This window comes from Bacillus rossius, chromosome 6 (genome assembly GCF_032445375.1).
Source record: "Bacillus rossius redtenbacheri isolate Brsri chromosome 6, Brsri_v3, whole genome shotgun sequence".
NCBI lineage: Eukaryota > Metazoa > Arthropoda > Insecta > Phasmatodea > Bacillidae > Bacillus > Bacillus rossius.
The window spans coordinates 75,824,614-75,841,557 of record NC_086334.1 but is presented as its reverse complement, the minus strand read 5'-3'; the positions used below and the strand labels follow the sequence as shown (position 1 = coordinate 75,841,557).

General features: G+C 43.7%; 2 long non-coding RNA genes across 2 annotated transcripts; both read right to left on the bottom strand.

Moving 5' to 3' along the window:
* Window positions 1–671: 671 nt before the first annotated feature.
* LOC134533311 (uncharacterized) lies at window positions 672–5,609 on the bottom strand. Its single transcript, XR_010075305.1, has 2 exons — window positions 1,362–5,609; window positions 672–1,271 (listed from the first exon to the last, which is right to left on the bottom strand). It is a non-coding gene; the product is annotated as an uncharacterized LOC134533311 (long non-coding RNA).
* Window positions 5,610–6,751: 1,142 nt separating this feature from the next.
* LOC134533310 (uncharacterized) lies at window positions 6,752–7,959 on the bottom strand. The gene is made up of 2 exons (XR_010075304.1): window positions 7,442–7,959; window positions 6,752–7,351 (listed from the first exon to the last, which is right to left on the bottom strand). It is a non-coding gene; the product is annotated as an uncharacterized LOC134533310 (long non-coding RNA).
* Between the last annotated feature and the right edge of the window lie 8,985 nt (window positions 7,960–16,944).

Here is a 16,944-nt window from a genome sequence, read left to right as displayed (position 1 = left end):
ATCTGTTACTAAATCAGAACTTACAACATTTTTTTATAAGGTGGATTAAAAAAAACATTACTCAGTCCAAAAATATCTGATAAGACGGAAGAGAAACACTATCACGAAGGACGAACTTCCTTCTCCTTGATGTCTAGCGAAGGCTATCCTTCTTTTGCAATCATTAGTGACCATCCCGCATACCACATAAAATAAATGATATTTACCTGCAAGAAAAAATGTGTTGACATCTGTTGTTGACAAGCAGAACTACTTGCATCAATTTGCTTTGCATTAGATAACTTAACTCTCGCTGATGAAATATTTAAAAAATTCTATTTAAAAAATGGTTCCAATTGGAAAACTGTCAGTTTGTATCTAACATTAGTCACAGAAGCTACCATGGATCATGGTTTGTTATCTGCAGCTGAATCGGAAGGAATCCACTGTAGATACTGTGGCAAGGATTTGTCATGAGAAGGAATGCTAGACGTTGCACCACACCTTACCTCTATTCATAAATTTTTGAAGTTATGAACAAAGGCAGGCGGATGCTGAAAGCTCGTGGACCAAGGCTCATGAAGTGTTTCGATGTGCAGAGGGGTTAGTTAGAGTATCAACAGGGCTGACTGGTCATGCACACTCACAATAAACTATAAGAGTATTATTCAATGATTAAATAAAAAGGACAATTTCAGATAAATAATTTATTTTTTATGTAAATTATTTTTTAAATCTCAACACTCTGACCATATTATATTATCACTAGTATTTTAAATTATTTCTTACATGATACTGATTTTACTATGTTTAAGTTTTATCTTATCTGGGGCCCCTTACAAAAACGAATAAATTTTTTTGTTTACTATTAAAACAAATTAATAATTACATGATGAATTCCTTACAAAACAAAAATTTTTTGTTTGTTTATCAAAATATCTTTAGTCCATGTTACATTGTTTCGTTGCTTGTAAATTACATATTTTAAATAAGACTTTACATTGGTTCAAAAAAAAAATTCTTTAAGATAGAAGAGAAGACAAAGTTTGACGAGAAGTCCGATGAGGTTAAGTTCACGAAATTTTCACATTATGTAGAGTAGATTAAAAAAAATGTTAGTAGTTCATGCCAAAAATAATGAAATAGTCGTCGGCTTTCCTGAATTAGGTGCGGTCACATCATTTTGCTTCCGGGCTGCCGGGGACAGGCCCCCAACACCACAGCACAAGTTGGTTCAAGTGTACCGCATTACCGGTATCGTGGATTACCGCGTGGCCGGTATCGTGGAACCGCTAATTAACATAAAATAACAAAGAATATTAACACGCCCGGTGTTACAAATATTACCCTACGTTATTGAGACATAAAACAACAAAACTTACCACTTAGTGCGGTTGTAGATGCTTAATGCATCTTGAAAACTTTAAATCACACAAGAACGAATTTTTGAGTTACTACATCATGGCGTCAAAGTGCTGGAAAAGACCGTTTGTGGTCAGTAAGTGCAAGACGAAGAAGGACATTGAACATGGCACTCGTAGAGAGTACTTTTTAGAAAATCAAAAGATCGATAATACATTAATTCTATTACAAAAGATTGACTTATAATGTCTTAAACATACCTTCACATATTTACCATAATAATTAAATTGTAAACACATTATTCATAATAGATTCAAAAAAATTACATTGACACAATAAAAAAACTTGATGTTCAAACATTTAAATTACACATAATTAAAATTATTACAACTTCGTTTAGAATTAACTTTGAAATATTTAAATAACATATTACCATTAACAAATACCAATATAAAACACTGAAAACGTGTGGAAACCAGTTAGCCCAAAAAAAAAATTATAAATAAATAAGTTGAGCAAGTGCCACCAACATTACAACGGCACATACTCCCCCCCTCAAAGCAGACGCTACTTTCTTAAGGTATTAAGTATTATAATTATTATTATATTATTTATTTTATTTATTTATTTTTATTTATTATATTTATGTATTTAAAAATTTAAATATATATATATTTTTTTTTTATTTAAAAAGTTGCCATTAAAACAAAAGAGACATAGTAAATAATGATGTCAAAACTACGAAGACTGTATTAGATATAGAAATCAAGAAATTAAATCATTATACTGCTGAAGAAACAAACACCACAGACACGAGCACAAAACCTATATATATATATATACTGAGAACAACAAAATATTATCCTTACAAACTCAATACTCAATGAGGAATATACACCTCTTCATACAATTATTATATAAACTGGGGACCACTCATCCCTTCTTATTAAAAAAATTATTTAAATGCTCGCTCAAAAAAAAATACCATAGAAAACTTGGTCTCGACATCAACATCAATTAGCTGAACGTAGGATGCTCACATACCTGCGAGAGAAAAATCTCAAAGCTAAAGTGTAAATTAATCGAAGATCAGACTACCAAAATACCGAAACTTTTTATGTGTGATTGTAGAACAAACAGGACAGAATGGTGGTACAAATACCCAGGACAACCAGTTACATATATAATATATAAAAGAGGACCATACCTCATATAAAAAAAAATGCCCGTCGGCTTATTCAGAATAGTGGGGACTCTTTACCTCCTACTTATTCAGCTTAATGGGGGGTTCTCCTACCTCCTCCATATTAACATAATTGGGGATTCTCTACCCCTTCTTATTATAAAAAAAAAACTTGGGGATTCTTTACCCCTTCTTAAATCCTGGTCACAAAATCCTGATCTTATGATACCGCTCTGAAGACTGCAGCTCAAACAACACATGAAGATAAACATGAGCCAAAACAAAAGGAAACAAAAATCTTTAAAATGCTTATTCAGCGACAACACAAAATTGAAAATAAAAAAAGAGAAAACGGTCGTCCAAAGGTGAATGACTAAGTCCCATACCTTAGACACTCAAGAGATAATTTAGCACCTGCAAAAGCAAGCTTGACCACTAACACAAAATATAACATGAATAAAATTACGATTCAGCAAAGGTGAAGTGAAAAAAAAAGAACTGCCTGCAATATAATAAAAGGAAAAATTTTTGAGAAGAAATCAGTTGAAACCATACCTTACAATGAATAATGTGTCACTATAAGACAATCCCACCAAGCAGAACTCCACTACACGAAATTCACCAGAGATGGCTGTAACGGTGAGTCGCAGCAACACCGAGCCGAAGCTGCAACCACCCTAGCAAACTCCATGCAGCAGACACCCCACCGGAGAGATGTCATACAGCAACAACCCTAGTCCACAAATCAAAACAAGAAGGAACATCTAAATTCAAAACCAAAAAAAACTTGCAAAACAAAAAAATTAAAAAAATGATTAAGTTGATGACACTACACGGTGTAATGTGTGGAACACATGTGAAACAGCTGTATCGTGTGGAGAGATGTACAAGACACACAACACACCACATCCCCACATGAACTAACACACACATAACCTACAAAACAGAAATTTTTAAAAGTATATGTTTTGGATGACAAGACAAAAAACAAAACGGATATATTAAAATGTTATTTTAAAAGATGACACTAGCAAGACAAACAAAATAGAAAAGCACTGAATCAAAGTTAGCACCCAAAAAAAATATTAATTATTATTTAAAAACAAATAAACTCACAAAATATATTAATCTAAATTTAAATTATTATTAAAAATGAGTGATTGGATCTTCCATGGCAGATATATGGTTTGATAAAAAAAAATGACTGAGGCCTGCAAAAAATGAAAAGTGCTGGTGAAGCCTAAACACTTCTCAACAGGACTTGGCACTGGCTCTCTGGCTCTGGCTCAGAGGACCTGCCTAAAATAAAAAGTTGACCAAAGTCGACAACACAATTAAAACACAACCCAAATATCGTCTGGAAGTCACTTACTCCCACAGTACAAAATTGTATACATTAAAACTATAAAACCCTTTAATAGTGCTTAAAGAAAAGATTCAAAAGAGAAAAGACAAAATTCTAACAAGACAACCACTGACCTTTTACTGCATCTCACTGAAACAAAATAATTAAAACAAAACAAAGCAAAATAGTGAAATTAAAATAAAAAATTAATAGGCTCAAGAAAAAAAATTCAAATGAAGATCAAACACAACCTAAAAAAAAAAATTACTCAAATACTTGATTCAAAGATAAGTTTACTGGAAATTAAATACTTATAAGACAACTTCATTACCTCAATTATTAACTTGTGCAATGAAAAGCACTAGAACACACCTTAAATGAACATATTAGTGAAAACGGCAAAATGTCTCTTGTAAGAAATTAGATAAAATACATACCCAAGATGACCTACAACAAAACATGGGCAAGGAAACAACATTAAAATTATTAAAACCACTTGCTAAAAAAAGAACTTATTAAACGATGGCAACAAACAAGAAAATATACCTATCATGGTTAGATTATGAAAAACGTGCCCCAAATGGTGATACACGAAAAGTAAACAAACATCACATCAATTAAATATTACTGAAGAAACCACAGACTTTTCAACATATGGCAATCTGCAAAAAAAATCAGAAACATGGAAATATTATGAAAACGAGAAATAATATGCGAACAATTCTCTCACGAACAAAACCTGCAATCTTATAAAATTGAAATATCATTTAGAATTATATTAATAAAGAATATGCAAATTATGAAATTATAATAAATTTATAGGTTAAAAGGAATATAAATTTTAAAACTCTAAAATAACTTGCGACAAATTAAACAACAATTACCAAACATAACCTCAATCTTACATGGTTAACTAAAACAAAATATATCAGTGTTGAAATTAATCTAGTTGTTACACCAAACCCTAAATTACGTGAAATGGACATAAAAAACTGATGAAAATAAAACATGAAGATAACAAATGACTCCAAAAAAAATATACCAAAATACATACCCCAAATACCAACTAATAACCACATGATTACTTGAACATAAAAATTCAAACTAAGAAAACCCTACAACCAAACTTACTTCCCAAAACTAACATACAAACAATTAAGACATGTCGCGCGACAACTTAAAACTAGGTACCATGGTTTTTTATATTTTTATTTTTTATGTGCACAAACCTGTTATTACATTACCTTTACTTTAGGCACACCTTAATTTATTTAGCAAGTTTCTTGGGACTCAAAGACTAGGATCAGTGGGTGATCAGGCCACGATCGACTGAGCCAAAGGCCCAAATGAAACTAAAACACTTGAAGGAATAAACTAAGGGCGCGGTTACACGGGACCCTGAACTACTTCAGGTGAACATGTTTAAGTAAACACGTTTACAAACGCGAAAGTGTACGGTTACACGGTAGTTGCTGAAAAGTGTGTTTAGCTCTAAAACCGATTGTCTACTGTCAACGAATGAATGTGTTGTTGATCTCTATTTTGTAATTGTATCCAGAAAACTCGGGATTTTCTCACTTGTTTATACAGCATTATCAGCAGAAATGGAATGTGTTTTCATATTGCTCAATATTTTTTTTTACAAATCGGGAATTCAAACAATATGCACAGTAAAATTTTTAAACTTATTTATTATTATTTTTGAGCGAGAGTACCTATCTCAGTTTTAAGAAAATTAAGGTCAGGATCAATTAATATATATATATATATATATATATATATATATATATATATATATAATGATCTGTTGATTTTTTTTTTGTTGCATTCGGTAAAATATTACTCGAACTTGTGCCAGAAACACTTTTTCCATCTTGAATTTCTGCAAAAGACTGTTTATATTCTAAACAGCCAATCAGAGGCTAATGTAGAAGATATGTCGATCTGAACTACTTTGCCAACCTGTTTAAGTTAAATGGGAAATGGCCTCGAACGAAACATGTTCAGACTGTGTGTAACCGCACTCAACAGCTGAACATGTTCACCTGAAGTAGTTCAGACTCCCGTGTAACCGCGCCCTAAATAACCTAACGAAGCTAACATGCAACGAACCTGGATAAAAACAACACAACTGGTGTAAACAACCGGACTACCAACCTCACTGATACAAATATAGCCAGAAACTGAGAATACCAAATTTGTTTAAATTATGAAAGACACATACTTTAACGAGCAAAACTTTAATTCTCCTACCAATTAAATGTTACTGAAGAAAAAAAACTTTGAAACTGAAAATACCACTTCACGATTGAAAATGTGATGAGAGCAACATATGAAATCAAGAAATCTCATTAAACTTCATTAAATACCATATAAAGAAAACACTTCAGATAAAAATAGATTGCCATAAAAAAAGATTATCACCACTATGTTCACCATTAAATTAGATAGTTATAATAATACTTGAAGATCATATAAGAAAATATTTTTAGGTTAAACCAACAGTAAATAGAGAAATCATATGAAATTATTTAAAGGTTAAAAACGTATAAAACTTGTCTTAAAAAAAGTGTTTACTCAAAAAATATATATATATATTTAACCCATAACAAAAATTATTATTTAAACATAAATTAAAACAACATCAAAACAAGCTTCAGAACCACAGGCTCTGCTACCATTACTGCACCACACCTTACCTCTATTCATAAATTTTTGAAGTTATGAACAAAGGCAGGCGGATGCTGAAAGCTCGTGGACCAAAGTTCATGAAGTGTTTCGATGTGCAGAGGGGTTAGTTAGAGTATCAACAGGGCTGACTGGTCATGCACACTCACAATAAACTATAAGAGTATTATTCAATGATTAAATAAAAAGGACAATTTCAGATAAATAATTTATTTTTTATGTAAATTATTTTTTAAATCTCAACACTCTGACCATATTATATTATCACTAGTATTTTAAATTATTTCTTACATGATACTGATTTTACTATGTTTAAGTTTTATCTTATCTGGGGCCCCTTACAAAAACGAATAAATTTTTTTGTTTACTATTAAAACAAATTAATAATTACATGATGAATTCCTTACAAAACAAAAATTTTTTGTTTGTTTATCAAAATATCTTTAGTCCATGTTACATTGTTTCGTTGCTTGTAAATTACATATTTTAAATAAGACTTTACATTGGTTCAAAAAAAAAATTCTTTAAGATAGAAGAGAAGACAAAGTTTGACGAGAAGTCCGATGAGGTTAAGTTCACGAAATTTTCACATTATGTAGAGTAGATTAAAAAAAATGTTAGTAGTTCATGCCAAAAATAATGAAATAGTCGTCGGCTTTCCTGAATTAGGTGCGGTCACATCATTTTGCTTCCGGGCTGCCGGGGACAGGCCCCCAACACCACAGCACAAGTTGGTTCAAGTGTACCGCATTACCGGTATCGTGGATTACCGCGTGGCCGGTATCGTGGAACCGCTAATTAACATAAAATAACAAAGAATATTAACACGCCCGGTGTTACAAATATTACCCTACGTTATTGAGACATAAAACAACAAAACTTACCACTTAGTGCGGTTGTAGATGCTTAATGCATCTTGAAAACTTTAAATCACACAAGAACGAATTTTTGAGTTACTACATCATGGCGTCAAAGTGCTGGAAAAGACCGTTTGTGGTCAGTAAGTGCAAGACGAAGAAGGACATTGAACATGGCACTCGTAGAGAGTACTTTTTAGAAAATCAAAAGATCGATAATACATTAATTCTATTACAAAAGATTGACTTATAATGTCTTAAACATACCTTCACATATTTACCATAATAATTAAATTGTAAACACATTATTCATAATAGATTCAAAAAAATTACATTGACACAATAAAAAAACTTGATGTTCAAACATTTAAATTACACATAATTAAAATTATTACAACTTCGTTTAGAATTAACTTTGAAATATTTAAATAACATATTACCATTAACAAATACCAATATAAAACACTGAAAACGTGTGGAAACCAGTTAGCCCAAAAAAAAAATTATAAATAAATAAGTTGAGCAAGTGCCACCAACATTACAACGGGACAACGTCATGAGAGGAATGATTGTGCTAAAAACCCACAACACAAATGTTAAGCTGTAATCGGAGTAGCAGGTTGTTAACACGAATTGACAGCTTAAACAGACATGATAGAACATGTAAAGCCAAGCCTGCTTACGGCATAGAGGACATCAATGGATCCACTAGACTAAAGAAGAGTTATCTGCATTACGACAATAATTTTCCTTGTCCTGAGCGTGATGGTATTAGCTCACCCGATCGTGACGAAGAACATAAATTGAAGGATGCTGATGGCTTCGGGAAGACTGAAACTAATGGAAGTATCAACACCGTGAAAAGTGAGAATACATTCAAGCCTATATTCAGTAGATCCTCCATTCTTTGTAAAAATGATGGACTCCTAAAAAGGAAGCAAGAAGACGATGAAGACACTTCGACATCATCGATATCGAATTCATACGGTAATCTGGGTGAAGAGGATGTCTTCTACAGTGATTGCTACAGCGACTCTGAGGCTGTGGACAAAGGCATAGACTGTGATGAAGCACCTAAAGCTGACAAGATCGAAGAATGTGGCGATGTCCTGAGACCGAAACGATGGAAACGACGTGTTATAATAAATAAATGTGATAATTCTTATTATGATCACTGGGACGACTGTGATATTAAAAGTATGTATAATAAACAAGCAAGTAAGATGGTGGTAGAAGAGATTGATTACACATCATGGAAAGATCCAAACATATTGGTTGACCGGCTAAGACTTCTACATGGCTCGCTTTGTGCAGGAAACTATTCGTGCATCAAAGAAATATCCTTAATACTGAAAGAACTGAGGAAGGCTGGTTACATACAATAATGGCTTCTTTTACTTGTATTTGTGTAATGTTGAGAAATAAATTAAATATTGAAAGTAAAAATTTAATGTTTTTATTTCTTGTATTCTGATTTCCAACTAAGCCTGTGTTTCCGCTACTGTATGTGTGATAATTCCGTTTCCTGTGTGTTCGCTCCGTTTCCTGTGTGTACTGTGTGTACGTTCCGTTTCCTGTGTGCACTGTGTGTACGTTCCGTTTTCTGTGTGTACTGTGTGTACATTGCGTTTCCTGTGTGTACTGTGTGTACGTTCCGTTTTCTGTGTGTACGTTCCGTTTCCTGTGTTTACTGTGTGTACATTCCGTTTCCTGTGTGTACTGTGTGTACGTTCCGTTTCCTGTGTGTACTGTGTGTACCATCCGTTTTCCTGTGTGTACTGAGTTCATGGTCTATATGTCTGATATTGACATGACCCGGTCTTGTAGTCTGAAGACAATTGACCTGTATGTGTGGCTTTGTACATGAACGACTTATAGGTTATTCAGATTATTGAAAAATGAGACTTTCATGTTAGGCTAATCAGCACTGTATTTATTTCGTTGGTTAGGTATATTGTCTTGAGTTGATTTTCGTAGAGTGAATGATTAATAAACTCCTCGAAAGGTAATGGAAAACAGAATCATAAATTTAATAATTAGTTACAACTGTCACTGATCAAGAATCTAACCGTGGACAGGACTCCATGGATTCAATTTGTAAACTAATAATTAATTATTTCGGAGACTTTTGGAATATTTCCCGCATTTCTAGCTACATTATTACATGATTTCAAGATGGCGGCCAAATTTCAAGATGGCAGGTACCTCAGTAGTAATAAATGATTACTGCACTGTAGCAGGTTAGAATAAAACTAGCGTGATGGTAAGATGAGTACACATACAAGATGGTGTCCTTCAGCAGACGAAAACATGATGGTGGTAATGTTCACTAGCAGGCGGTAGCTCCTGATAGCATGTACTGATCATAAAATGACAGATCCATGATGGACGTCAAGTTCAAAATCAAATTCCAAGGTCAAGGTAAAATTTCAAGGTCAAGGTCAAATTTCAAGGTCAAAGTCAAATTTCAAGGTCAAAGTCAAATTTCAAGGTCAAAGTTCAAGGTCAAGGTTAAAGTTCAAGGTCAAGGTCAAAGTTCAAGGTCAATGACAAAGTTCAATGCTAACAGACCAGGTTAAAGGTATGGTGAACAGAAAATTATATTAACATGTCGCCAGCACACTCTAGCAGACGAAAACAAGATAACGGTCTCCAGCGGACGAAGACAAGATGGCGGACATGACGTCATACCAGCTGACGATATATACCTTGATATTGGTGGTAAGTTAGTCTGTAGGTGGCTTCTGTGGAGGAAGGATCTGATGTTTTTTATATTTTTTGCCCTCACCGGTTTCGAACCAAGGACGGGAATCGATATAATCAATCCGAATTCTATTAAGTTAATTTTCTGATGAATTTTGGAATTTTTCCCGATTTTCTAACATAAAAATTACGGATTTCCAAGATGGCGACTAAATTTCAAGATGGCGACTAAATTTCAAGATGGCAACCATAAAGGAAATTGCAACAGTTACGTCTTAATACAAGATGGCGGTTCTGTCTCGAACAGGTAGTGCTATTTTTACTTAAAATTTAAAAAAAATTCAAGTCCGAATATGCATGTTATTTTTGTATATACCTTATTTAATTCTCAGTCTGGTAAATGTCTCGATAGCCGAGCGGTTAAAGGCGTATGTTTTCCAACTTAGTGATCAGAGCTGCACTGGTTCGAATCACAGCGCTTCCAATGTATTTTGCATTAAAAAAAATTTAATATGTCGATAAGGATCATAATAGCTATGATAGGTAATGTAACATCGACCTTATGTGGTGTGACAGAGCGATGCTGGCGCTCTCAAGGAACAAACAACAGATACAAAGTCGATGGTATCCAAGATGGCGGCCTCCAGTGGAACAGAAAAAAATTCTATATGGTGTCAGAGACGAAAATTTCATCATAATGAGTGGGGCTTTCGATTTCAAGATGACGGATCCAAGATGGCCACCGGGGTCAAGGTCAAGGTCACGGTACAACTTGTCCCGTTACGCTGTGTCCCGTTACGCTCATCCAAGATGGCCGTCGTGACGTCAGAGATGGACGTGACGTCAGAGATGTGGCACGGCACCTCACACCTCACCCTGAACCCTGTGCCCGGAGCCCCTATTACATACTACTGGGATAGCGATTTGGATTTTATTAATGTGGGGCTTAACTCTGCAGTGCATTCCGCCACTCAATTCCTGCCTTCGATCCCATTCCTAGGTTGAGAAATGACCCACCCCCTCCTTAACCTGTGGGGACTGCCGCCACTGGAATCTACCTCTGATGACGAGTCACTGGAGGCCGTGCTCGATAGTGTGGCGTGTAACCTCACGAAGGCGCGTCAAGCTGTGGCTAATTTGTATAACGCTTCCCGGAGGCCTCATGGTTATGTATTTGGAGACCTAGTGTTGGTTAAGAATTTTTTGCTGCCTAAGTTGGCTGATAACATAAATTCTAAATTAATTCCTCCATACGTGGGTCCGTACGTAATCAATAGATTCTTAGGTGACAACACTGTTTTGTTGCATAGTGCTGCCGGCTCTAAGAAATTCAGAAAGGACCATGTTGGGCAATTAAAGAAATTCAATGTGTAGCCTTGATGGCCTGTAGTTGTTTCGGCGCTGGCGTCTGGCTTTGTTTTTTTTTTGTTTCCAGCTTGTTTGGTTATCGTTTCCCCCCCCCCCCCCCCCCCACCTTTTCAAAGTCGAGAATGCCACGCCCACAAGAGGATCCGCGCCGCTGTGGACCTGACGCTCCTCTGCCTGCCCGCACCGCCGTGGTTGCTGATGCCCGCCCGTTCGCCGCTGCGTCTACGAGGCCGCCCGCCTCTCCTGCCGCCTGATTCCGAGACTGCATCATTGCGAGCCATCTGGAACACCGCGTACACATGTCACTGTGCGGCCATATGCTGCCTCTCAGGGCAGGGGCCCGCCCTGAGGAGCCTTCTTCGAGTCACCGCGGTACGCTCAATGCTGTGCTGGCTGAGCGAGCGGCCGTCTACTCTGCGACCCTGGCGAGATGGCGTGCTGGCGTGCTGGCGTGCTGGCGTGCTGGCGTGCTGGCGTGCTGGCGAGATGGCGTGCTGGCGTGCTGGCGTGCTAGCTGGCGTGCTGGCGAGATGGCGTGCTGGCGTGCTGGCGTGCTGGCGTGCTGGCGTGCTGACGTGCTGGCGAAATGGCGTGCTGGCGAGATGGCGTGCTGGCGTGCTGGCGAGATGGCGTGCTGGCGTGCTGGCGTGCTGGCGTGCTGGCGAGATGGCGTGCTGGCGTGCTGGCGTGCTGGCGTGCTGGCGAGATGGCGTGCTGGCGTGCTGGCGTGCTGGCGTGCTGGCGAGATGGCGAGCTGGCGTGCTGGCGTGCTGGCGTGCTGGCGTGCTGGCGTGCAGGCGAGATGGCGTGCTGGCGTGCTGGCGTGCTGGCGTGCTGGCGAGATGGCGTGCTGGCGTGCTGGCGTGCTGGCGTGCTGGCGTGCTGGCGTGCTGGCGAGATGGCGTGCTGGCGTGCTGGCGTGCTGGCGAGATGGCGTGCTGGCGTGCTGGCGTGCTGGCGTGCTGGCGTGCTGGCGAGATGGCGTGCTGGCGTGCTGGCGAGATGGCGTGCTGGCGTGCTGGCGTGCTGGCGTGCTGGCGAGATGGCGTGCTGGCGTGCTGGCGTGCTGGCGAGATGGCGTGCTGGCGTGCTGGCGTGCTGGCGTGCTGGCGAGATGGCGTGCTGGCGTGCTGGCGTGCTGGCGAGATGGCGTGCTGGCGTGCTGGCGTGCTGGCGTGCTGGCGAGATGGCGTGTTGGCGTGCTGGCGTGCTGGCGTGCTGGCGTGCTGGCGTGCTGGCGTGCTGGCGTGCTGGCGTGCAGGCGAGATGGCGTGCTGGCGTGCTGGCGTGCTGGCGTGCTGGCGTGCTGGCGAGATGGCGTGCTGGCGTGCTGGCGTGCTGGCGTGCTGGCGAGATGGCGTGCTGGCGTGCTGGCGTGCTGGCGTGCTGGCGTGCTGGCGTGCTGGCGTGCTGGCGTGCTGGCGTGCTGGCGAGATGGCGTGCTGGCGTGCTGGCATGATGGCGTGCTGGCGTGCTGGCGTGCTGGCGTGCTGGCGAGATGGCGTGCTGGCGTGCTGGCGTGCTGGCGATATAGCGTGCTGGCGTGCTGGCGTGCTGGCGTGCTGCCGTGCTGGCGTGCTGGCGTGCTGGCGTGCTGGCGTGCTGGCGTGCTGGCGTGCTGGCGTGCTGGCGTGCTGGCGAGATGGCGTGCTGGCGTGCTGGCGAGATGGCGTGCTGGCGTGCTGGCTAGCTGGCGTGCTGGCGAGATGGCGTGCTGGCGTGCTCGCGTGCTGGCGAGATGGATTGCTGACGTGCTGGCGTGCTGGCGTGCTGGCGTGCTGGCGTGCTGGCGTGCTGGCGTTATGGCGAGATGGCGTGCTGGCGTGCTGGCGTGCTGGCGAGATGGAGTGCTGGCGTGCGTGCGTGCTGGCGTGCTGGCGTGCTGGCGTGCTGGCGTGCTGGCATGCTGGCGTGCTGGCGTGCTGGCGTGCTGGCGGGCTGGCGTGCTGGCGAGATGGCGTGCTGGCGTGCTGGCGTGCTGGCGTGCTGCCGAGATGGCGTGCTGGCGTGCTGGCGTGCTGGCGTGCTGGCGAGATGGCGTGCTGGCGTGCTGGCGAGATGGCGTGCTTGCGAGATGGCGTGCTGGCGTGCTGGCGTGCTGGCGTGCTGGCGAGATGGCGTGCTGGCGTGCTGGCGTGCTGGCGTGCTGGCGAGATGGCGTGCTGGCGTGCTGGCGAGATGGCGTGCTGGCGTGCTGGCGAGATGGCGTGCTGGCGTGCTGGCGTGCTGGCGTGCTGGCGTGCTGGCGTGCTGGCGAGATGGCGTGCTGGCGTGCTGGCGTGCTGGCGTGCTGGCGTGCTGGCGAGATGGCGTGCTGGCGTGCTGGCGTGCTGGAGTGCTGGCGTGCTGGCGTGCTGGCGTGCTGGCGAGATGGCGTGCTGGCGTGCTGGCGTGCAGGCGTGCTGGCGTGCTGGCGTGCTGGCGTGCTGGCGTGCTGGCGTGCTGGCGAGATGGCGTGCTGGCGTTCTGGCGTGCTGGCGTGCTGGCGTGCTGGCGTGCTGGTGAGATGGCGTGCTGGCGTGCTGGCGTGCTGGCGTGCTGGCGTGCTGGCGAGATGGCGTGCTGGCGTGCTGGCGTGCTGGCGTGCTGGCGTGCTGGCGTGCTGGCGTGCTGGCGTGCTGGCGTGCTGGCGTGCTGGCGTGCTGGCGTGCTGGCGTGCTGGCGAGATGGCGTGCTGGCGTGCTGGCGTGCTGGCGTGCTGGCGAGATGGCGTGCTGGCGTGCTTGCGTGCTGGCGTGCTGGCGTGCTGGCGTGCTGGCGTGCTGGCGAGATGGTGTGCTGGCGTGCTGGCGTGCTGGCGAGATGGCGTGTTGGCGTGCTGGCGTGCTGGCGAGATAGCGTTCTGGCGTGCTGGCGTGCTGGCGAGATGGCGTGCTGGCGTGCTGGCGTGCTGGCGTGCTGGCGAGATGGCGTGCTGGCTTGCTGGCGTGCTGGCGTGCTGGCGTGCTGGCGTGCTGGCGTGCTGGCGTGCTGGCGTGCTGGCGTGCTGGTGAGCTGGCGTGCTGGCGGGCTGGCGTGCTGGCGTGCTGGCGTGCTGGCGTGCTGGCGTGCTGGCGTGCTGGCGTGCTGGCGGGCTGGCGTGCTGGCGTGCTGGCATGCTGGCGTGCTGGCGTGCTGGCGTGCTGGCGTGCTGGCGTGCTGGCGGGCTGGCGTGCTGGCGTGCTGGCGTGCTGGCGAGATGGCGTGCTGGCGTGCTGGCGTGCTGGTGTGCTGGCGTGCTGGCGTGCTGGCGTGCTGGCGAGATGGCGTGCTGGCGTGCTGGCGTGCTGGCTGGCGTGCTGGCGTGCTGGCGTGCTGGCGTGCTGGCGAGATGGCGTGCTGGCATGCTGGCTGGCGTGCTGGCGTGCTGGCGAGATGGCGTGCTGGCGTGCTGGCGTGCTGGCGTGCTGGCGTGCTGGCGAGATGGCGTGCTGGCGTGCTGGCGTGCTAGCTGGCGTGCTGGCGTGCTGGCGTGCTGGCGTGCTGGCGAGATGGCGTGCTGGCGTGCTGGCGAGATGGCGTGCTGGCGTGCTGGCGTGCTGGCGTGCTGGCGTGCTGGCGTGCTGGCGTGCTGGCGTGCTGGCGTGCTGGCGTTCTGGCGTGCTGGCGTGCTGGCGAGATGGCGTGCTGGCGGTCTGGCGTGCTGGCGTGCTGGCGAGATGGCGTGCTGGCGTGCTGGCGTGCTGGCTGGCGTGTTGGCGTGCTGGCGAGATGGCGTGCTGGCGTGCTGGCGTGCTGGCGGGCTGGCGTGCTGGCGTGCTGGCGTGCTGGCGTGCTGGCGAGATGGCGTGCTGGCGTGCTGGCGTGCTGGCGTGCTGGCGAGATGGCGTGCTGGCGTGCTGGCGTGCTGGCTGGCGTGCTGGCGTGCTGGCGTGCTGGCGTGCTGGCGAGATGGCGTGCTGGCGTGCTGGCGTGCTGGCGTGCTGGCGGGCTGGCGTGCTGGCGTGCTGGCGTGCTGGCGTGCTTGCTGGCGACCCTCATCCCGCTCGTCTGGAGCCGTGACAGAGGCCGTGAACGAGTCGCAAAGGAAGTCCTCGCCCCTGTAAGCATGCAACACGCTCGACAGGGGTGCGAGGTGAAGAGCCGAGTCAGCCAGGCGCCCGTCTGCACGCTGGGTTAGGGACGCCTGACGCATGCGGTGCCTGGAGGCTCATCGGCTGTCGACTCTCGAACTCTGGTGCTGGAATCGAAATTGAACGTGAACTTTCCTGGGACGTCCCGCTAAATTCAAGAATAATCTTCAGCGCTGTTGAGACCAATGAAATGTTGAAGATACAAATGTATTTGGACTTTGTAAACATATATTCAAAAATCTTTGGCCTATGTAAATGGCGTATTTAATCACGTGTATTCTTTTGGATTGTATGTGTACGTGTTTGGAAATTATTGGAAATTATTTTTGGACTGGCAGTCAGACCTCTTCGTGGATAATTCAAGTTTTTTTTTTTTTGTCAACCTATAACTATTGACATTGACTTTGTTTCCCACGAGGGCAGCGAGCACGGTGGTTCCAGGGCAGGGGAGTTGAAGCGTTAGGATCGCCGCTTCGTTCAAACACCGCGCGTCTGCGCGGGCGGCGGCTCGTCGTCCCCTCCTTCCTTCCCCCTCCTAGTGTATGCCTGCTTGCTTCTCCCCTCTCCTCCTCCGTTCGGCGCATGCGCGCTGCGCGGCTCATATGTTATAAAAGCAGACGTTTTCAATTTATTCGGTCCTATTTTAGTCTCTTGTGAGAGCTCGAGTAGTTGTTAGCCAGCATGTAGTCAGTCAGTTAGACTTTAACTTTGTACGATGTGCGCAACCTCGGGGGAAAGAAAATGTAAGTTGGAGTGAGGCGGTGGCCCTTGCCATAATGTAAACGTTTATTGAAATTTGTGTATTTTGTCTAAATTCCCTTTCGATCGCCACCTGAAAAATTTACGTTTGGTTTTCATGTAACTTAATTTAATTTAACTTCACTTCACTTTGTTGGTAACTGTTCTCCCCTGAGCCGTCGACGTACGTAAAACGTAACGTAAATAATTCATTTTAAGAAAATGTAACTTGCTTTTGTAACGCACGTAATGCACATAATGTAGTGGGTTTTCCCTCTATATTGACAATGTTGTAATTTAGCAGTTTCAATGCGTCTACCTTTTGACGCCCCTTTTTATGGCCCTTAATGGGTCCGCGCATGTTTTGTACCACGTTGCGCCGGCGTAAACTATCACCTTTTTTGTGGCCTTGATAATGGCTCGTTCACTTTTGCTGTGTGTGATAAGCACTTTAAAAAACCATATTGGTTTGTTTGTTACGTAAATGATCACCTAGTTATTTATTTTTGTTTGGCTTTATTAAAACCTTTTTACTGTTAATGTTGTTGTAGTGTTACAAATACCCGTTCGCAATCCTTGCCATGCTATGGCGTTCCACCCCGTCCTTATGCCTGTAGGCATTACAAAATGTATTAATGTTAATGCACCTTCATTAATCTAATGAATTTT